This window comes from Pinus tabuliformis, chromosome 8 (assembly GCF_031772625.1).
Source record: "Pinus tabuliformis cultivar Carrire ecotype Pingquan chromosome 8, CPIR1, whole genome shotgun sequence".
Lineage (NCBI taxonomy): Eukaryota > Viridiplantae > Streptophyta > Pinopsida > Pinales > Pinaceae > Pinus > Pinus tabuliformis.
In genome coordinates this window covers 1,736,893,401-1,736,916,275 of record NC_142294.1, presented here as the reverse complement: position 1 = coordinate 1,736,916,275, position 22,875 = coordinate 1,736,893,401, and the positions used below count along the sequence as shown (strand labels likewise).

Below are 22,875 nucleotides of genomic sequence, written 5' to 3'. Positions count from 1 at the left end.
TTGAACCTTGATTTTCACCAACAAGGAGAGAATTTGAAGCTCGAGTTTCACCGCCACGAGATTAAAAGAAAATACAAGAGCTTCTTTACAAATACAATATTAGTCAACGCATAGATAAATTCTAACATGGGAACATGAATGGTTTCTCGAAAAATGGACCAAACAAAACATCTCAGGCACGCATTATAATTTATGTGAACTTTGCAATGTCAAAAGTGGCACTGACCCAACTCAGTGGCACAAAGAACAATTGAAGCCATAGAATTTCCAGTGCATGTAGTTGCATAAGTGCATTATCTACATCACCGCACATATAATGTAGAATGCCACGTATCCTATTGATGCGCTAGCAGAGGACTTGATTGGGGTTAAAACTCAAGGGAAAAAGACGAAATGATTTCTCATCTCTAGTAATATTAATAACAGCTTATCCGCACTTCTGTCTCTGCTCCATGGCAAAGCGCCCATCAAGAAAAACGAGAAGGACGGCTTCCAATGGGACCCCTCAAGATCAGATTACTCTACTCAAGCAGGACATCAGCATATCAGCGACAGCACCCTCCACATGCCATTATGGAATCAATGGAGAATCGTTTGGAAATTCGAGGCGCTGCCTAAAAACAAATTCTTTACTTGGACCCTTCTTAAAGGGAAAATCTTAACAGCAGAGAACCTGCAGAAGAGGGGTATTAATGGACCATCTTGCTGTCCCAACTGTTGTGGCGCTGAGGAAACCATGCATCATCTTTTTGTCGATTGTATCTATGCTATGGATTGTTGGAAAAAACTTAGACCTCGTTGATAAGTTACCATGGACTTCCCAGCAATCAATAGGGGAAGTGATTGTTGCCTGGAAAAAGAGTTGTCCCTGGGGAAATAAGGGAAGCAACCTAATGAAGGGAGTATGGAATACCCTCCCCTACACCATGCTGTGGAGTATCTGGCTAGCAAGAAACCAGAGAATTTTTAAGGATAAAAATACAGCATCAAGAATGGTCAGCAACAAGGCAAAGAATCTTGCTCTCAAAACCATTTGAGCCAAAACACATAGCAACATCGATGTAACAAAATACAGCGTTGAGGAAAGAAGCTTCATCAGTTACATCCTGGATAAAAACAACAACATTCAGAAAGGTAAGACAGAGAAATTCCAGCGCAATCAGGAAACCCATCCATGGAAAATCAGGCTAAAGGAGGAGGAGTTTGCCAACTGGTTACAGAACTGCAACAGCTACTACCTGTTCTTTGACGGAGCATCTAAGTCAAACCCAGGAATAGCTAGAGCGGGAGGCCTGATCTAATGGGGAATGCATTCTCTATTACGAATGGGGTCTTGGGAACTTATCCAACAATCGGGCAGAAGCGTTGGCTCTTTATCAGGGATTAACGCAGCTCATCAGGCTTGGAATAAGAACAACAAAGATTTTTGGAGACTCCTCGGTGGTCATAAGCCTTATGATCCATCAAAAAAAGTCTCCCAACATCCTCCTTCAGCAGATCATCCAGAGATGCCAGCTCTTGAATCAAACACTGGGCAACCTGCAATACCATCACATTCTCCGTAATCTCAATAAGCATGCTGACCGGCATGCAAACAAGGCCTGCGAAAGGATTATGGGCAGCTTATGCTGCAATGCTGTGGTGAGTCATCAACCTCTGCCATGAACCGATTCTCTTTAACTTGCATCAATCCATCCTGCCCTGACACTAAGAAGTGGCCTCATCTCTTCCAGACTTCCAGCAATTACCTTAAATGCAACAGGAATTGGTGCAGACCCGATTTTCCCAATGCTCTGTTCCTATTTCATTCTATCTCCACCTGCTTTCGTCATACCTTTGCCTATACGAATTTTTTGAAAAGTCTACATGTCATCTTTCGCCCCTATCCGGATCCCTTCTCTTCCCCCAAGGTCGACTCTCGACCATCCTGCCCTTCTCATCGTTACCACACAGCGCCCTATTCAGTTCTATTAAATCATTTGATTGCTATTTTGCCGAATTCTGGTGGCCGAGAGGTTATATTGGTATACCTGTTTGTTAACACTCATAGGCAGTCAACCAATGCCCTCTATCTTATCCAGCACGGGATCCTTCCACTCCCTCATCAGCTCGAACATCGGTCCATAAGAGGCAGCCAGGATAAGGAGCTCAAAGCGGCCCTGAAACTTATGAAGAATATCTCCAACAGCGAAATCTCAAATCCCTCAAGCGCCAGTCATAAGGAATGTGAAGAAAAGCTGGAGGAATATACAACACATCATCACAATCACATTAGCATAGATCAGAAATGATTTGTCAATGTCAATTTCTGCTGTTCCAATTTGTAAGAATTTATTCCTGTCGAGAATCTCTTAAAACAAGAACAAGCAGGATTAAGGAGAACTTTCTGCTATGTAACTCCTCAGATCCTGAATTTCTTCTGCATCTATTGTATTTCAGGAGTCCTGACTCCCTCTTTTTTTTCAGAGATTAATATAGCAACCGAATTTGTTTAAATATATATATATATATATATATATATCATCCATTTCATATTTTTTTTAAATATATCATCCGCTTATATTTCTAAATATATCATCTAGATATTTTAATTTCATTTCTATTTAAATATATCATCCATTTCATATATATATATTATTTTTTTAAATATATCATCTTTTTATTTTTTTTAAATATATCATCCGCTTATATTTTTAAATATATCATCTAGATATTTTAACATGCCCACGCTTTTTTCTAGAATATATCACCCAGATTTTTTTTTAATATTTCAAGATGCCGGCTTGCCCTTTGTTTTTTTATTTTTTAAATATATCATCCAGATACTTGATAATGTCTTTCGGATTATCAAAATTAGTATGGACCACTAAAGTCTAAAATCAATCATCCACATATTTTATTTTAAAAATGAGGTCATGGTCCCTTTGTCCGTCATAAACTCTGACCACATGAAATGCTCTTTTAAAATCATCCAAATATTTTAATTTAAGAATGATGTCTAGTCCCTTTGTCCATCATGAACTTTGACCACATGAAATATGACAAAGTAAATATTGCCTCTATTTGTCAGTTGTAGTTCTAGGTAATGGTCCCTATCAATCAAAGTTCATGAAGTCATAGTTCTTTTGCTAGTCGGGAACTTTGATTTACATGAATTATATGAACTTTAACTGTCAAAGGAACTATGTATGACCTTCATTTGTCAGTTCGAATCCTAGGGAATAGTCCTCTCCAGTCAAAGCTCTCGAGGTCACAGTTCCTTTGTTAATCAAGAAATTCAACTGACATGAACTATGACCACAAGAACTACGACGAATGAAATTCGACTGAGAAATGAACTATGACCTTCATTTGTAGATCATAGTTCTAGGGAGTATTTCCTACCAATGAAAATTCCCCAGGTCATAGTTCCTTTGTTAGTTAGGGACTCTAACTAATAGGAACTATGATGAAGGAACTTTGCTTGGCAAAGGAACTAGGACCTTCATATGTCGGTCGTAGTTCATATCAATCAGAGTTCTTGAGGTCACAGTGCCTTTATTAGTAAACAACTGTGACATCGGGAGCTTTGACTAACAAAGGGGATATGACCTTCATCCATCAGTCATTTTTCTAGGAATAGTTCCTATCAATCAAATTTCTTGAGGTCATAGTTCCTTCAGTGATTTGGAACTTTTCCGGTGAGGAACTTTGACTAACAAGAATAGTGGTGAAGGAAATTTGACCAACAAAGGAACTATGACTTTCATTTCCCGTCGTAATCGCAGGGAATAGGTCCTCTCAGTCAACGTTCCTAAGGTCATACCACCCTTTCTTAGTCAAGGACTCTGACCGATAGGAACTTTGAGGAAGAAACCTTGACCAACGGGGTAACTATGACCTTCGCTTGTCGGTCATAGTTCCTACCATTCAAAGTTCCCAAGGTCATATATCCTTTTTCCAATTAGGAACTCTAATTGACGGGAACTATGGCCAACGGATTTTGGTGCAATTCGACCAACATTGATAGCTTGAGTTCAACAATTTCCATTAATTTCATATTTCTTTAATTTTTGGCATCCCTTCCATCCGATCGAAGAACTAATCTTAGACCGTGCTATTCAAAATTCCATGGTCAAAATCCTTCTTCTTTAATGAATGCTTGTGGGTTGGCGAAATTTGGCTACAATTGCTAAACTACTCCTTTGAGTTTTACGCTCCCCCCCAAGCCTCCCTTCTTCTAATTTGCCATCTCTCCTAGCTCAACATCACCTCTTACCCTTGAATCCTTGTATGTCACGGTGGATGAGGAATTACGGTTCTTGGTCAACACGCCTTGACTTAAAATGGACCAAAAAGCCAAATGCCAAAGTCTCATCCTCAAATTTCCCATCAACAAGGTGGAATTAGAACTTCGAAGAAAAACCTGGTGAGATTTGGGCAAGAATTTCATATGAAAAGGTTCGAGTTGTTCCACATACTAATTAAAGTTCGCGGCCATTGCTACAATAAAAGCCATGAATATTCATTAAATGGAGCCTTTCAAGTGTTTTAAGAGGTGGCAAGAAGAAGAAATGGAGTGGGATTTTGGATGCAAGGTTTCGGAGAAAGTGGGTATAAATTCCAATTTATGGTTTCAAAAAGGGTATTAGTTTATTATCATGGGTATCTAGGCGGATGATAGCAATTTGGAGTAACTTATATAGTGGAAAAGCCTAGTCTCTTTCCCCTTAAAATTATTGCTCGAATCTATTACGAATAATGCCAAATGTTACGCTCCACATGATTAATGGGAATTTTTACCATGGAACTGTTCCATTAGAGGTTTTGGTTCATTTTAAGCAGACCCAAATCAACGAAAGTTCGAAAAAATGAGTAGGTCAACACAAAACCTTACCTCGTCTTAAAAAATAAACTCACCAAAAAGGTTGAGTTTGCCCACTGATTATCTTAGTCCATGCAACTCTCAACTTTGGGATGAAATCATGTCACTCGTCAAAATCGCTCCCCGCCCCTCACCCCATAAGTTGTGAGGACAACCCACCACAATCACATCCTATAGTCTAGAAGGAAATTAAAGTATATTTGTATTTCCATCGCAAGGAAGCAACTTTCTAAGCATAAAAATCTAGATGGATGAGGTAATATTATTGAAGGTACTGCGATCGTTACTATTTTGGATATTAAGTCAAGTGGATTTGGAATAGGATTAATATTTTAGGTCAATGAGACAAAAGTAAGGGGAATTAAGGATGGTGAAATTGGTACAATAGAGCACATTGAAACTCATTGAGAGGTTGCTGAGTTTGTAACGCTGACACCTACGGACCAGAACTGAGCAATAACATTTCGGTGTGGGTAATGGTTAGATGGACAATGTAACCATTAAGGATGAATCCATTGAAGAAGTGCTTGATGTATGTCTTTTGGCGGCGCATGTATATATTGTCCACCTTGTGAATAATATGTATGAACACCACTGATGTACTAGTGCATATATGTTTTGGTGTGCATATTCGATGCATTGTTGTAACCTTTTATTCTTGTGCTCGTTGTTCATAACCTATCTTAATCATTCTTCTTATTATGTGGGAATGTTCGTTGTAACACGATCAATCTAATCAAATCTCTTCACCACATGATCCTGTGCATCTTGAACAATGTGAGATTAGTCTCTAGTCTATAACTTATACATGAAATCTATATTAAACCGCGATGACACTAGTATTCTTTGTTTGGAGTTGAACTTTGTGTTGACCGAAATGCTCATGATTGAACACCCTATCAAAGTGGTTGTTTGCTCTAGTGGCAAAGCATATCGAGATGTTTTAGCATGGCGTGAGATTAGTTCTTCAAACTTATTGGAGGGATGTTGAAAATTAAACAAATATAAAATTAAAGGAAGTTGTTGAACCAGTGTTATTGATATCGATCATTTTGTACCAAAATTCACTAATTCAACCAAATTTTGGTCACTTCTAAACAACACTAGTCATTCAAACAAGTTTTCACTTCTCATGTTATGCATTGATCAAAACTAGACAAAATCCATTAAAATTGGCTATTGTGATAAATCACAGGCAAAACAATTAATTTAATTGGTGTTGCGCCATCCCCATTTAAAAAAAACACCGCAACTACCCAAAGCTTGGTTTCAATCTATTTAATGATTCCACCCATCTTCAATGGACTTACCTTGATGGAATTGTGACGTGAAATGGCATTCATTGTGGAAAGATACAAACATTGGTATTGGACATTGAGTATACACTGATGTACAGATGGTAGAAGACCAATATTTGGATGATGATTTGATTGTAGACTATACTATAATTATTTTTGGACTATTGAGACAATTTAGAACCTCAATATTATGTATTTTGATTCAAAAATGTATTGATTGAGTGCCATTAGATTCCACTGGGCGTCATGTATTTACGCTTACATTCTTTATGCATTAAAAACTTTTATAGCATTGGTGTCTAATAGGTTGGATATGTATATATATATATATATATATATATATATATATAAGAACATTCTGGACCACATACATACATTAATTGTAGATTATAGTATAATTATTTTTGCACTCTTTACACAATTTAGATCAACAATGTTATGTATATTTGTTCAAAATATATTTCAATTAAATGTCAATAGATTCCATGTATTTACCCTTACATTCTCTGTACATCAAAAATACTTTCTATAATTGTTGTTTAGTAGCTTACATTGTTTTATTATTATTATTTATGCAAGTGTTGTTTAATAGCTTGGATATATATAATTGAACATTTTATATATCCCTTGCTTGAACATTTTTCTCCCGTTCATGACTTTGAGGTTGAACCTTTTTGGTTTTGGTTCTAATCCTGCTTCTTATTTTGCTTCATCCTGTCCAACTCCAGTTCTAAGAAGGTCGTAATTTAAGGGTTAACTATTTTGATTTGGAAACCGATTTGTGATAATGTGTTTGATTCTAAATCCAGTTCCAATTTAATTAACGATTTTAGTGTTAAACGGTATTAGTTCGAGTTCTAGTGCTACTAATATTCATTTAAACACCATAACCAATATAGATTAATGAAAACGAATAACTTAGAGTACAACATGATTAGCCTTAATGGTCAAGAACATGTGATTATTCCTACGAGGTCACACATTCAAATCCAAAGCGGCATAAACCACTAATATGGGTTCTATGGCGCATAGTTAATAAAATTGATTACTGTCAAGTCGACATGCCATTCGCCCTTTTTGTCAAATTGAATTACCTTGGACCCAAGTTTGATTCTTTGTAGTCGAGTCAAACTCTCCACTGGTGAGTCAAATGCATTAGTAACCGTGAGTTAGATCCTTAGCTATGAGTAACTCATGGCGTGTTTACTGCCAAGTCAATCCAACTTGCAGGTGAAGGAAAAAGTTCACCACTATAACATGTAAGTGCCTAAAAGGAAAAAGAAAAACTTCCATTTTGAATTATTTTTGTTGTTGAGATTTGGGAAAGTTCGAATTGAACTCGTGCACTCCAGCCTCACCAAGTTCATGATCCATGGTTTTAAAAATTGCTTTAAGGTGGCTCAAATTTAATGATATCCAAATTTTTAAAAATAAAGCAATTATGCCATCGGACTAGACAAACAATGCTCAATGCTCAAAATCATCATAGTAAAAGGGGCAATTGAAATCAGGGAATCTTACCAAAGAAATTCTATAGGATAAAAAACAATGTAATGTTGTCACATGAAGGCCTCGGGATTTCAAGGGGAGACACGAATTGGTCTAGGCAAGATATAATCAAATTCATTCATATGTATCTCAAACTGTGATTGACGGCAATGCGCGGGGTGCCTTTTACACGACACAATGCAAAATAGCTCTAAAAAGAGAGATGTGTGAAGACAATCGACATAACCATTTTGGGAAAATTCCACCATCACTTATATGTGACATGACCTATAGAATGCAATTTTTAATAGTTTATTCCGCCATATAAAGTGTTTTTTTTTTCTCAGTGGCGTATATTCTTCTACCTATCTCCTTTTCTTACGTGTCAATCATATCCATCCATGATGAGTATTCTTGCTAACCCTGCACACTTGTCTTGTACAATGATTAGTGGCATTGGCAAAAGTGTTCACATAAATGCCATAAGTTGGCAATGCAAGTGAAAACTTAAAGGAGAATGTGGGGGCCTAATACAAAGGGTCTGGGTGCTTAATATACATGAAGTGAGGTTTTGAGCCCCGTGTTTCACTTCATGAAATTTGAGAAATTCATATCATCCACTGGTCAACCTTTTTATAATGACTCTGCGGCCATTGACTAATAATGATCTATAATTTAATTAAATAGGAATACCCAAGTCAAGAGTCCACCCATGTTAAGTACTCATAACGCCTTACATTATCGAATCAAAATTGTCATTACGTCACCTTGACCTCTTTTTCTTTAGGCAAAATCCAAGGGAGAGAGACCGGTGTGTATACCTATGCTAAACCAAAAAAATTGTTTGTCGCAAATTTGAACCTTGATTTTCACCAACAAAGGAGAGAATTTGAAGCTTGAGCTTCACCGCCACGAGATTAAAAGAAAATACAAGAGCTTCTTTACAAATACAATATTAGTCAATGCATAGATAAATTCTAACATGGGAACATGAATGGTTTCTCGAAAAATGGACCGAACAAAACATCTCAGGCATGCATTATAATTTATGTGAACTTTGCAATGTCAAAAGTGGCACTGACCCAACTCAGTGGCACAAAGAACAACTGAAGCCAAAGAATTTCCAGTGCATGTAGTTGCATAAGTGCATTATCTACACCATCGCACATATAATGTAGAATGCCACGTATCCTGTTGATGCGCTAGCAGAGGACTTGATCGGGGTTAAAACTCAAGGGAAAAAGACGAAATGATTTCTCATCTCTAACCAATGTATAAAGCCATAATACAATGGCTATTGGCTCTATTCCCCATTCATGAATGCAACTACTGCTTGCTCATATGTGCCAAAGACTCATATTCTCCACCCAACACCATTCATATCAAGCCCCCATTCCTCGAAGGATACAATGGTATAACCATTAGAATTCAAGTCCAATTTCGCAGCCAGTGTGAGAATTTAATATTCCCGTTGGAAAATGTTTTATCTTGATTCACATAAAATTTTGTTGCCTCGTGCATTTGACCATTTTCATGCAGAGACGGAGCACTAGAAAAGGTTGACACATTTTTATGCAGAGACGGAGCACTAGAAAAGGCTAATGTTGTTGGCATGGGTTGAAGAACAACCACTCCATTGATTCACAAGCTTCCTTTTCCTCCCAGATAAACGACTGTCATTTTCTTATGCTTGTACTATGTCACTAGTAGCCTTCTCATTCAAAATGGTTGAAGAGTCCTTGGTCCTAGAAAAAAGAGAAGAAATATTTTCTTCTCCTGACAATTCTTGCAGCCTCGTATCTTTATTGATTTCTTCCTACTAAAACTGCACTACTGTATACCATATGCATATCTTGACACTTTTTTGTGGGAATCTTCTTTGAACTCTCACTCGAAGCGAGGGAACTGTATCTAGACCAATCTGCAGCCTAGAATTATTGACAAAAAATTTGAAATTCTGGAAATAGACCAGATATTATTTTAGTCAAAGTAAAGAAAGTCAAATTAGAAAATGTAGATGTAAAAACATTCACTTTTCAGTCTTGAGGCCTTCTCAAAAAAATTTGAACAAGTAACTTCCAATCCAATTGACCCCAAGTTGTAACTTGCGAGAGTTTCCCCGCTTTCTCTAGAACTGACTGCAAAAGATTTCCTTGTGCTCCCATAGGAAGTTGCAAGTGTCTATGAACTTGCTCAAAAGAGAGGCACGCAATCAAGATGACATTTTAAATTCATACTTCTCTATGGCATAGTAGAGTCACATACAAAGAATGGAAGCCAAGATGGGAATTATGGGAATTATAACCCTTAGCTCTAGTGGTTTTCATGACCTTCTCTGTACCTCCATCTGCATCCACAGGGACTATATGATCCGCAAAGTGTTGAGATACAAGGGGAAAAAAAAAATGTGTTAGCTAGATATACCTTCTCTTCTTGCATCTTTAGTCTTAGAAAAAAAAACATCATTTCGAGGGGCTAAAATGGTCTAGGGACCTAAGGACCACAAACCAGAGGCATAGTCTCTAACAGAAATAAACCAAAGCACATAGTTGTGACTCTCCTCAGTCCCCACAGAATTGAAAACCATTTTTTACAAAAACACCTTGGAGACGTTGTCAAATCCTAACGGTGTTGTTTAAACGGACCTGCTTTTGTAACCTGGGCATTTCAAGGCTTCATCCTTATCTGGGCAGTGGTGTTATCTGTTTATCAAACTAGTTATGTCGAATATAAAAATATGTATCCCAAAATCTGATTGGCTACAATACCTAGGTAGCTTTGACATGCCACAGTGCAAACATTCTTTCTAGAAGGAAGGACACTTTACCAAAGAAAAAATATATGAAGACAAATTGCAGAAACCTTTTTTCGAAATTCCACCATCGCTTATATGGAATAGGAAGTACATAATCCATTTGTTAATAGTTTCTTTCACCCTATAAAGTGACGTTTTCTTAGTTTGCGTATTCTTCTATCTCCTTTGCGCTTACATGTCAATAATATACGTTTGTGATGAATATTTATGTTAACGCTGCAAACTTATCTCATACCGTGATCATTTTTCATTGACAACAGTGTTCATATAAATGTCCTAAGTTTCCAGTGCAGACTTGAAGGAGAATGCGGGTGCGTAATAACCATTGAGTGAGTGTCTAATAAGCAGTAAGTAAATTTTTGAACCCTTGGCTTCAAAAACTCAAACTTGAGAACTTTCTGTTATCTGTTGGTCAACCATTTTATAGTGATTCTGCAGACATAGATTAATAGTAAGCTATGATTAAATAGGGAACAACCTGCCCATGTTAAGTACTCACAATGCCTTCCATTATCGAATCGATATTTTCATTAGATTACTTCAACCTCTTTCTTTTTGGATGAAGACTAGGGAGATAGACCTGTGTGTATGCCCATGCTAAACCAGAATATCTGTTTAAGGGGAATTTGAATATTGAGTTTCACCAACAAAAGATTTAAAAAACATACATGAGATTCTTTACAAATGCAATGTCAGTTAGTAGCTACATAGATTTTGTCATGCTAACATGAATGATTTTTTTGGAAGATGGAGCAAACCAAACTTCTCAGGGATGCAATGTAATTTATATCAACTTTTCAATGTTAAAAGTAGCCTTGACCCAATTTAGTCGTACAAAGAAAATTCAAAGACAAATAATTTCCAGAGTATATAGTTGTATATATTTACATCATCATACATCTATAGAATGTTGCCTATCCTATTGGTACGCTAGAAAAGGACTTGATCAAGGTTGAATCTTACGCGGGGAAAAAGATAACATCTCTCATCTCCCAGTGATGTACAAAGCCATATTGCAATGGCCATTGGCTTTGAATCTCATTCATGAATGTAATTACAACTTTCTCATATGTGCCAAATTCCAAGGTACATTGATATACAATGCTCGTCTGATTCACCCAAAACCACTCACATCAAGCTCCCTTTCCATGGTGGATATAGTGGTATAACCATTGGAATTCCAGTCCAATTCCGCTACCATTTTGAGAATTCATTAATTCTTGTTTGAGCATTTTTTTAACTTGATTCATATAATATTTTCATGCGGAAATAGAGCACTAGGAAAGGTTGATTATATTCATGCAAAGATAGAGCAGTAGAGAAGGCTGCTTATTTTTATTCGGAGATAGAGCACTAGAAAAGGTTGATTAGTTTTATGGAGAGATAGAGCACTAGAAAGCGCTACTGTCGTTACCATGGTTTGAACAGAAAGCATGCCATTCCTTCAAAAGCTTCCTTTTTCTTCAGACAAAGGATTGTCATTTTCTTCTGCGTGTACTATGCCACTAGTAGACAATTCGTGCTAAATAACTGAAGAGTCCTTGGTCCCAGAGAAACAGAAAGAAGAAGAAATATTTTCTTCCCCTGCCAATTCTCGCAGCCTCATATATTTTCTTATTTCTTCCTGCGAAAACTGCACCATTGAATCATATGCATACCTTGACTGTTTTCCACCAGCAACCTGCAAATTTTCTGTAGTTGAACTCTCAATGTTCAAAGTGAGGAAGGTGTATGCAGATGAGTCTGTAGTATAGCCCGATTGATGGGAAATTTCAGATTCTGGAAATACACAAAATATTTTAGGCATAGTAAAAAAAAACAAAAAAAAAATAGACTTAAAACATTCGCTTTTCACTTTTGATGTGAAATCAGAATTTCTCGAACAGGTAGCTACCAATCCAATTGACTCCAGGTTGTAACTTGCTAGAGTTTCCCTTGCGTTAACTCTTGAACTGACCACAAGTACTCTTATGTTACCTCACTACAAGTTTGCAAGTGTCTTTGGAACTGCTCAAAAGAGAGGCACACAATCAATGTGACATTTTAAGTTCAGACTTGTCCATAGCATAGTAAAGTCGTGTGCAATGAATGGAAGCCAGGAAAGAGGCTATATCCCTTACCTCCAGCGGTTCATACAACCTTCTCTGTACCTCCATCTGCATCCACAGGGACCCTAAGATCTCCAATGTTCTGCTATACAAGAAAATAATGTTAGTTAGATCTTCCTTCTCTTGTTGCATCTTTACTATTGAAAATTAAACCATAGGCTCAATGTTCATATAAATGTCATAAGTTGCCAGTGCAGACTTAAAGGAGAATGCGGGTGCCTAATAAACATTGACTGAGTGTTTAATAAGCATGGAGTAAATTTTTGAACCCTTAGCTTTACAAACTCAAAACTGAGAACTTTTTGTTACCTGTTGGTCAACTATTTTATAATGACTCTGCTGAAACATATTAATAATAAGCTATGATTAAATAGGAAACAATACACCCATGTTAAGTACTCACAATGCCTTACATTATCGAATCCATATTTTCATTAGGTCACTTCAACATCTTTCTTTTTAGGTAAAGGCTAGGGAGAGAGACTGGTGTGTATGTTCATGCTAAACAAAAATATTTGTTTCACGAGAATTTGAATATTGAGTTTCAGCAACACAAGATTCAAAAAAAGTACGGGAGATTCTTTACAAATACAATATTAGTTAGTATATACGTAAATTCTGTCATGCTAACATGAATTTTTTTTGGAAGATAGATCAAACCAAACCTCTTAGGCATGCATTGTAATTTATATGAAATTTTCAATGTTAAAAGTAATCTTGACCCAACTAGTCGTACAAAGAACAATCCGAGACAAAGAATTTCCAGAGTATATAGTTGTATAATGGCATTATTTACATCATCGTACATTCTATAGAATGGTTCCAATCTTATTGGTACACTAGAAAAGGACTCGATCAGGGTTGAAACTTAAGGGGAAAAGAAGAAAGGATCTTTCATCTCCCAGCAATGTATAAAGCCATAATGCAATGGCTACTGGCTATGAATCACGTTCAATGCGATGGCTACTGGCTATGAATCACGTTCATGAACGCAGTTACTGGTTGCTCCATATGTGCCAAAAACTAAGCCACATTGAGATACAATGCTCATTTTCTCAATCCAAAACCATTCACATCAACCTCCCTTTCCTGGGGGACCATTCACATCAACCTCCCTCCCTTTCGTGGGGGATATGGTGGTATAATCATTGGAATTCAAGTCCAGTTGCCATTTCAGAAATTATTATTCCCATTGGAACATGTTTTATATCTATTCATATTAAATTGTGTTTGTCTCATTTATTTGACTATTTTCATGCAGAGATAAAGCACTAGAAAAAGCTAAATGTTTTTATGCAGACATAGAGCACTAGAAATGGCTGATTACTTTTATGCAGAGATAGAGCACTAGAAAAGGTTGATTACTTTTATGCAGAGATAAAGCATTAGAAAAGGCTGATTACTTTTATGCAGAGATAGAGCACCCAAAAAAAGGCGGATTACTTTTATGCAGAGATAGAGCACCAGAAAAGACGTTGATTACTAGAGCACCAGAAAAAAGGCTGATTACTTTTATGCAGAGATAGAGCACCAGAAACGCATAATGTTCTTTCCATGGTTTGAACAACAAACACACCATTCATTCTCACACTTCCCATTTTGTCATTTCCATTTTCTTCTGCTCGTACTATGTAGCTAGTAGACTTCTCTTGCAAAACAACTGAAGAGTCCTTGGTCCTAGAGAAAGGAGAAGGAATATTTTCTTCTCCTGCCAATTTTTGCAGCCTCATATCTTGTCTTATTTCTTCTGGATGAAACTGCACTACCTTATCATATGCATGCATCGATTATTTTCTACCACCAACCTGCAAATTATATGCAGGATCTTCTCTGAACTCTCATTCGAAGTGAGGTGGCCATATGACTAGACTTAATAACGGGATATTTCATATTCTGGAAATAGCCAAGATATTTTAGGCATATCAGATAAAATCAAATAAAAAGATGTAGACTTAAAACATTCGCTTTTAATTATTGAGGCCAACGAATCCGATTGACCCCACTTTGTAACGTGCTAGAGTTTCCCTTGCTTTCTGTTGAACTAGCTGCAAGCACTTTCTCTGTTACTTCCCTGCAAACTTGGAAGTGTCTTTGGACCTGCCGAAAAGAGAGGCACAAAATCAATGCAACATTTTAAGTTCAGATTTCTATATGGCATAGCAGAGTCATGTACAATGAATGGAGGCCACGAAAGGAACTATAGCCCTTACCTCTAGTGGTGTTGTGCCTCCATCTGCATCCACAAGGACCCCAAGATCTGCAGTGTGCTTAGATACACGAAAAGAATGTTAGCTAGATCTCCCTTCTCTTATTACCTCATTAGTCTTGAAAAATAAGCAATCATTTGGAGAGGATAAAATGGTCCATGGACCATAAAACAGATCGGCAGTCCCAAATAGAAATAAACCAAAGCACACAGTCTCGACTCACCTCAGTCCTAACAGAATTGAAATCCGTTTTTCACAAAAACACCATAGAAACTTTGTCAAGAATCCGATGGTGTTTTGTAAATTGATATGCTTGTAAACTATGCATTCCAAAGTTTCCTCCTTGTCTGGGCAATGGCGTTATCTGTTTATCAACCCCTTCCATCCAACTTACGAGATGTCACTGGATCACGACAGGCAATATATTCATTGTACTTGATATCTCTGGACTCAAATGTTTTGCTGTCTTTTGAAGCCTAATTTCCCCCAACTATATAATGGGCTCCAAAATCTAAAGGAAATAAATGAAGAAGAAACTATCGGAATTAAGGAATTGCAGCCCAAATTGACATTGCTCAATCTAGGAGCTTTAGATGACGGAGACCAAGTATTCTAACATCTACCCAAGAGGTAGAAAAGAGCGCAGAGCCCAATGACTCCAAGGATCCATGGTATACGTTTCCTCTTGGGTTCTAACCGGTATAATTTAAGAGGGCCACTATATTACTTCCCTACTCTTCCTTCCTACAAATATTCAACATAAATACCTTGAAATAAATACCCATAAAAACCTTCGGAAATTGGGAAATGGAAATTCGAGTGGGCCACAATTCCTGGCCTAGGTTGTAACTTGCTACAGTTTCCCTTGCGTACAAGTACTCTTATGTTACCTCCATGCGAGTTTGCAAGTGTCTTTGGACCTGCTCAAAAGAGAGGCACATAATCAATGTGACATTGTAAGTTCGGACTTGTCTATAGCATAGCAGAGTCATGTGCATACGAATGGAAACCGAGAAAGGAACCATAGCCCTTACCTCCAGCGGTTCGTACAACATTCTCTGTACCTCCATATGCATCCACAAGGACCTTATGATCTGCAATGGGCTGCGATACAAGAAAAGAATGTTAGCTAGATCTTCCTACTCTTGTTGCGTCCTTATTATTGAAAAATAAACCATCATTTGGAGAGAGTTAAATGGTCGATGGACCATAAACCATAGGCATAGTCTCTAACACAAATAAACAAAAGCATATGGTGTTGAGTCTCCTCGATCCTAACGGAATTGAAATCCCTTTCTCACAAAAATACCATCGATACTTTGTTAAACTCTGATGTTGTTTCTTAAACAGATATGCTCTGTAACCTGGGCATTTCAAAGCTTCCTCCTTGTCTGGGCAATGGCTTTATCTATTGAACTTACGAGATCTCACTGGATCGTTATAGGGAGTATACTCACTCTACTTGATACCACGAGACTCAAATGATCTACTGCCTTTTGAAGTCTCATTCTCCCCGACTGCATAATGAGCTTCAGAATCTAAGGAAACAAATGAAGAAGACATGATGAGAGTTAAAGAATTAATGCAACCCACATTGGCCTTGCTCAATCCAGAAGCTTGAGATGGTGGAGGAGACCAAGTATTTTAAAATCCACCCAAGAGGTAGAAAAGGGCACAGAGCCAAATGACTCCAAGGATCCAAGTTACACGTTTCTTCTTGGGTTTTAGCTGGTATAATTTAAGAGGGCCACTATTTTTTTTCAGAGAATTTAAGAGGGCCACTATACTCCTTCCCAACTCTTCCTTGCCGCGAAAACAACCAAATATTCAACATAAAGGCCTTGAAATAAATACCCATAAAAATCTATGGATTCCCGAATATGTTAGTCCACTGCTTCAACAACTAAAGATATTGGGGTATGGCAAATCGAGGATACAATGGCCTATCGATAAAGATATAAACTCTAGTTTTTTCAAATAAAAATGGAATCAAGCTACACAGTGCGCTCTAAACGACGATACCCACCCACAGAGCCTTGGTATAGAAAGCTTCATACATTGAGATGAACCAGAAACATCATGCTACATAATAGAACAAACCTTATTCCTGAATATGTTAGTCCACTGCTTCAACAACTAAAGATATTGGGGTTATCCTGTTAATGGCAAACCGAGGATACAATGGCCTATCGATAAAGATATAAACTCTAGTGTTTTCAAATAAAAATGGAATCAAGCTACGCAGTGCGCTCTAAACGACGATACCCACGCACAGAACCTTGGTATAGAAAGCTTCATACATTGAGTTGAACCAGAAACATCATGCTACACAATAGAACAAACCTTTCAATTTTCCAAATGATGAATCCATGACGACCACAAAATTCTAAAACAAAAATACACGTATTGAAGCAAAAGCATATACAATAATGAGCTCACTGTGTGTGTATGTATATATATATATAGAGAGAGATACCCACGAGACACATTTTCAAAATACTTGCACCTAACAATATCACTATCTGTAAGGCCGAGTCTTGTCACCAAATGCCTCAAAGGGCCAAATATTCTATCAGAGTCCTCTCTTTGGCTTGAGTGTGCAGAGTTTGTAATTCATAACAAAACACCATGTTTAAAGTGGTGTTTCTTAATCAATTTATATAGAACTATAGTACATCATCGATCAATTTTAGAAATGGACATTCGATCTAGCCACAATTCCTGCCACCACTTGAGATACCGCTGAAACCATGGTGTACATCTTAGTGTGTGGACGTAAGCTACCAACACTAACAAACAAGTTTTGCTCAGCTACTCCTCCTTGTTCCTTAACTCCATCATCCCCTCGCGTTGCGGACACCGGATCATCTGTTTCAGAAATCCCCTTTCCAATTTTCGCGTTAGTTCGAGTTGTAGCTATGGGGTAGCCAACAACCAGTGAAGAGGAATGAGACAATATGTACGGAACTCGGGAGGTACAACGAAATTTTGAAATGGGTGCTCGGGAGGTAAAATGAAATTTTGAAATGGGTGCTCGGGGAGTAGGTACATGCAGGTGACATGTACCAATGTCAATGTCAACCTCATAGCTCTAGCGGAGGTGTAAATGGGTCGGTTAGAGCTACGGAGTCCTAGAAATGTTTATTATGATTATCCATAAACTTAAATTGGTAGAAGATGCTCAAAAAGGGCCAATGGAAAATGGTGAAATCACTATCCTTATGTAGGTTAAGAATGGTCCGGATCTAAAATTACTTGATTTTTTTTTTTTTCAAAATGATTTCGATGTTACTTTTTCCATTTTGCACTTCTTTTCCGTGTAGGATGAAAATTGTCGAAAGCCATTTATTTTTAAGTCAAGCTTTAGGTAGAAAGTGAGATACTTGGACATGGTTTCTCCATGCGCTTAAGGATCTCTAAAGCGACACAAAACATTGAATTTTTCTTAAGTGCCCTTGAACTATTCTCTTTGTGGATTTTCGCTTCTCTAGATTTAGGTGACAATGAGATTCTCCAAGTCATTTTGGATGACCTATATAATATGCATGTTTTTTCTGCTTGGAGCTTTGTCTTATCGATCTTCCTCTCGAGGCTTATTTTTATCATTCCTCGAGTTCCCATGCCGGGAGAGAATCATTTTATTTCTATCCAGGATGATATCATGTCATTGGATCTCTCATAGTAATTACTATTTTTATTTGGAACTTCTTCTATGCTCGAATCTTTGTCTCATTCTTCTTACTCACAAGACTTCCCTTTATGGTTCGTAGAGTTCCCTTGTCGAGGGAGGCTCATTTTCTTCTCCAAACTCCCCATTGCCAACTAGGGCTTGATTTTGAAATACTGCTCATAGCAACCCTTCAACTACTCTGATGAGGATTTACACGATGTCGAAATCACATAAGACTTGCGCCTCGACTCATCTACAACCATTCAAATTCCAATCACCTTACCACTTGTCACTAAACCGCTCATGCCGGTAGCCTCCAATAATGGTTCTTCAGATTCTTGTTTGTTGTTAACTCACACACCTGTGGCATACTTATTTTTGTAGGCCAACATCATTTTGGCCTACCGGTTTTTGGAGGCTCTCACATTTTGTTCTACTTCTTTCCATTTGGGTTTGAAACCCTAATGACTTTATTGTTCAATTAGTCGTTTTAATTGCTTAATGAAATCTTACTTCAAAATGAATGGAGGATGAATCGCACTCTAATGTTATCACCATGCTTGAATCACTAAACGAAAGTGTCTAGGAAGGTCCATGTCATTTGACCAATCTCATTAAGAATGTCCACCAAGATAACAGGCGGTTGACCAAAAACAGAGAAGACTTAGGGACAAGCACAAATTTGATCAAGGCTAACCACTAGATGTCATCGCCATATGCCTCTAGGAAGATGCTTGGGATTTCTTTCACTTTCAGAGAAACCATCAAGGAAGATACCCCCTAAAGCGAGGGTATCATATGCTATTCCAGACGCTTGCTCTCAACTAGAGGCTTCAGGATTTCAACATTCAAAAATATACTTTGGCCTTTTTGGCTTTGAATAGGTTGGTGTTGGCTTTACTTTTTGTTTCCTGCTCCAATTAAGAGAGGCCCTCCTCTCTAATTTGGAGTTTGACTTCTTCGTAATGGTCTTCCTAGTCCTTCCTTACCTATGAGAGGCCTTCCTTGTGTGCTCTCGACCATTATGTCATTTATGCTTCAAATCTTCTTCTCCTCTATCCACGGGCAAGAGAGGACCAAGCTTTTTTGTTCTTTGTTCTTTTAAACCAATAATCAAACCTCATTGTGTGAGCTAAGTCACAAGCAATGGGATAGGAACAATTACCTAGCTTACATAATTCGAAAGTGCTACCATGCATGCTAGATTGTATATGAATGGGACATAACCAGGTTATTGGGTTATCGAATACATAAGTGCAATTCATTTTTTAAGGACTCAGAACCGATCTTGAACTTTGATGGGTATGATTCTCGTAACAACTCCCAAGTATGTAATGATATCATGTTTGAGAAGAAAGAGCAATGACCCACATGATTGCGAACCATTGAGCAAGATCCAAGGGAACAACTACACAAAGGCACTTCGAATTTGAACTTAATTTCTCCCATAGAAGCTACGCAATAGGTTCCAACCAATCATAACCTTGAATCCCCATCAACAACCATAATATCATCATTAGAAAACAATCAATGAACTGAAGCTTGCCACTCTTGTTCCTGTTTCAAGAACAAAATGGCTTAATGGTGTAGCCCAATCTTGTTACTATATTCTCGTTTCTCTCTACAGCTAACACCCATCACCTGACTTGGAAATTGGACGACACCGGGAAGGAAAAGATTGCATGAATTTAAAGAGCGGCGGACTTTACAATAAGTGAATCAACATCGCATATTCAATGGAAATTTCCTTGTATGTGGGTAATGATTTCAAAATCCGCCTAGTATACGTGGTGGTCACCTAATCCGCTTGAGTTTGTTAAGGAAACAAAGGCCTTGAATCCATTTACAATGTTTCGTGTTAGATTTGATTCTTTCCTTTCCAATCGAACTTGATTATATTGACAAGATTTATGAACAACAAAATGTTCTCGCCACATCATTTCTCCATGGGCACATGGCGTACATTTATGAAACTAACCCTCGAAAATTTAACAAGATTGGCTTTAATGATATTGATGGTTGTACTCGAAAGGGAAATTGCTATTAAACTCTCACCCCAACACGCGTTTTATCCTCTCACAAAATTCAATTCTTGACAACCCTGCGTGGTCTATAAATATGATTACCTACCTCACATTTCTTGCGCGCCACTTCGAAATCTCGTATTGTGTTTCTCTAAAAAATTCGTATTGTGTAAGAAGTAAAGAACCAAAATCTTTGGGCCATGTATCAACCCCATAGAGAAAGGACACACAATTAGAGAAGTATGCCAAAACAGGACAATTTGACTTGACCACTATCATGGGAAAGAAGAAGAAGAAGAAGAAATGCTTCATTACAACAATCTTCCCTTGAATACATACAAAGAATAGAGCAGGCCACAAAGGGACATCCCGCCTAGCCCAACCCCCATCAAATTTAACGTGTTTACCTTCCTTTTATGCGTACTATAACCTTGTCTAGCAAATCGAACCCAATGAAATCACTAATAGATCATCCATTCTAAATAATTGCAATCAACAAATTTCTCATTTCATTATAACGATAAACTTTCCACACAGCAACAAATTTAAAGGTATTGTCACTTCCAGCATTAATGAGGATGCTAGGGCTCTCACATTTATCCCTCAAATTTAAAGGTATTGTCACTTCGAACATTAATGAGGATGCTAGGGCTCTCACATTTATCCCTCAAATTTAAAGGTATTGTCACTTCCAGCATTAATGAGGATGCTAGGGCTCTCACATTTATCTCAAGTTTTGGAAGGCGACCAGACTTGGACGTGGTGCTTCCGGTGAACAATGGACGGTGATCTAGAGTGCAGGTTTTTTATACTTGCAGCGCGCAAAAGTAATAGATTGGATTGGCGGGGAAGTCCACAAGCGATATCCAACTCTGCCAATATGCATCGGACTCCCATTATGTTTGACAGATTCTGATGGTTTTACTCTGCTTGCTGTGACGCTGAAATATTGAAATTGGAAATGAAAGCAGGCCGAAATCCTCAAAATCGTGAAGGCCCGTCTTCAAGGGATGTGGAAGCTCGAAATTACTCCAAATCCTGAACACCCCTCTTCATCTTCACATGGATGTGGGAATTGAGAGCAGGCCGAAATTACTCCAAATCCTGAACACCCCTCTTCATCTTCATTTGGATGTGGAAATTGAGAGCAGGCCGAAATTACTCCAAATCCTGAACACCCCTCTTCATCTTCATCTGGATGTGGAAATTGAGAGCAGGCCGAAATTTCTCGAAATTAAATCGTTCCTGCAGAGGAGGGCCGTCGAAATTTCTCAAAATAAAATCGTTCCTGAAGACTTCAGAAGGGCCATCGAATTTTTTTCTCAAAATGAAATCGTTGGTGAAGAGAAGGGCCATCGAAATTTCTGAACAATGGTGAAGAGAAGAGGCATGTTCACATGGATTTGCAAGAAACAGGAGAAAGGCAAGTTTACAGTTGATCCGTGGAAGGGGCGAATTCAGAAAACGTTTGGTTTGAAATACGCATATTTTAAATCTGTCTGTCTGTGTGTGAGCAATTGGTTGATGTAGTGTAAAGGCACTTCTCTTCTGCACGTCCAGAAAGGAAGTTTTACATTTAAATGCGCGAATGTGGTGTGAAATGCGTATTGTGAGTGTGAGCAATCGATTCTGTTCTCCACGTCCAGCTGTGTTCTGCTCGTTGTCCTTGACAAAAATATGGATGGATTTTCACAATAAGAATTGAATTGGTACCACAATGCGATGAGCCGAGCAAAGACAGAGACACAGAGGATAGAAATGTAATGGTGAGTGAGTGAGTGAGAGAGTCACATATATCCCACACGCGCGGGGGGCGCAGAAACCAAAGCGTTGATAGTGGTGGGCGTGAGGTGTAATTGGATGAGTGGGTGCGCCCTGCTCCAAGTAGAGAGTTGGTACATGGCCCCCTGTCGAAGGGCAGGGTCCGGGAGCTTCTTCCGGGAAGTGTCATGCGCCTTAGAGAGGAGGGGAACGCGTGAGGCTGGCTTCACAGAGCAACGACTACCTCCCGCTCCCTGCAGTGGAAGGATAACGTGCCCGCTTTTTTAATTAATCTCATTTATATTTAAATATATCATCATCCATTTCATATTTTTTTATTCTTTTAAATATATCATCAATTTCATATTTTTTTAATTAATTAATTTCATTTATATTTAAATATATCATCATCCATTTCATATATATATTTTTTTTAATATATCATCCGCTTATATTTCTAAATATATCATCTAGATATTTTAACGTGCCCGCGCTTTTTTCTAAAATATATCAGCCATATTTTTTTTTAATATTTTAAGATGCCGGCTTACCCCTTTTACTTTTTCTTTTTTTAAATATATCATCCAGATATTTGATAATGTCTTTCGGATTATCAAAATTAGTATTGACCACTAAAGTC

General features: G+C 37.8%; 1 non-coding gene across 1 annotated transcript; it reads left to right on the top strand.

Moving 5' to 3' along the window:
- The first annotated feature begins 22,261 nt into the window (after positions 1–22,261).
- Positions 22,262–22,529, top strand: LOC149243040 (signal recognition particle RNA). The gene has a single exon (XR_016246889.1).
- Positions 22,530–22,875: the final 346 nt, after the last annotated feature.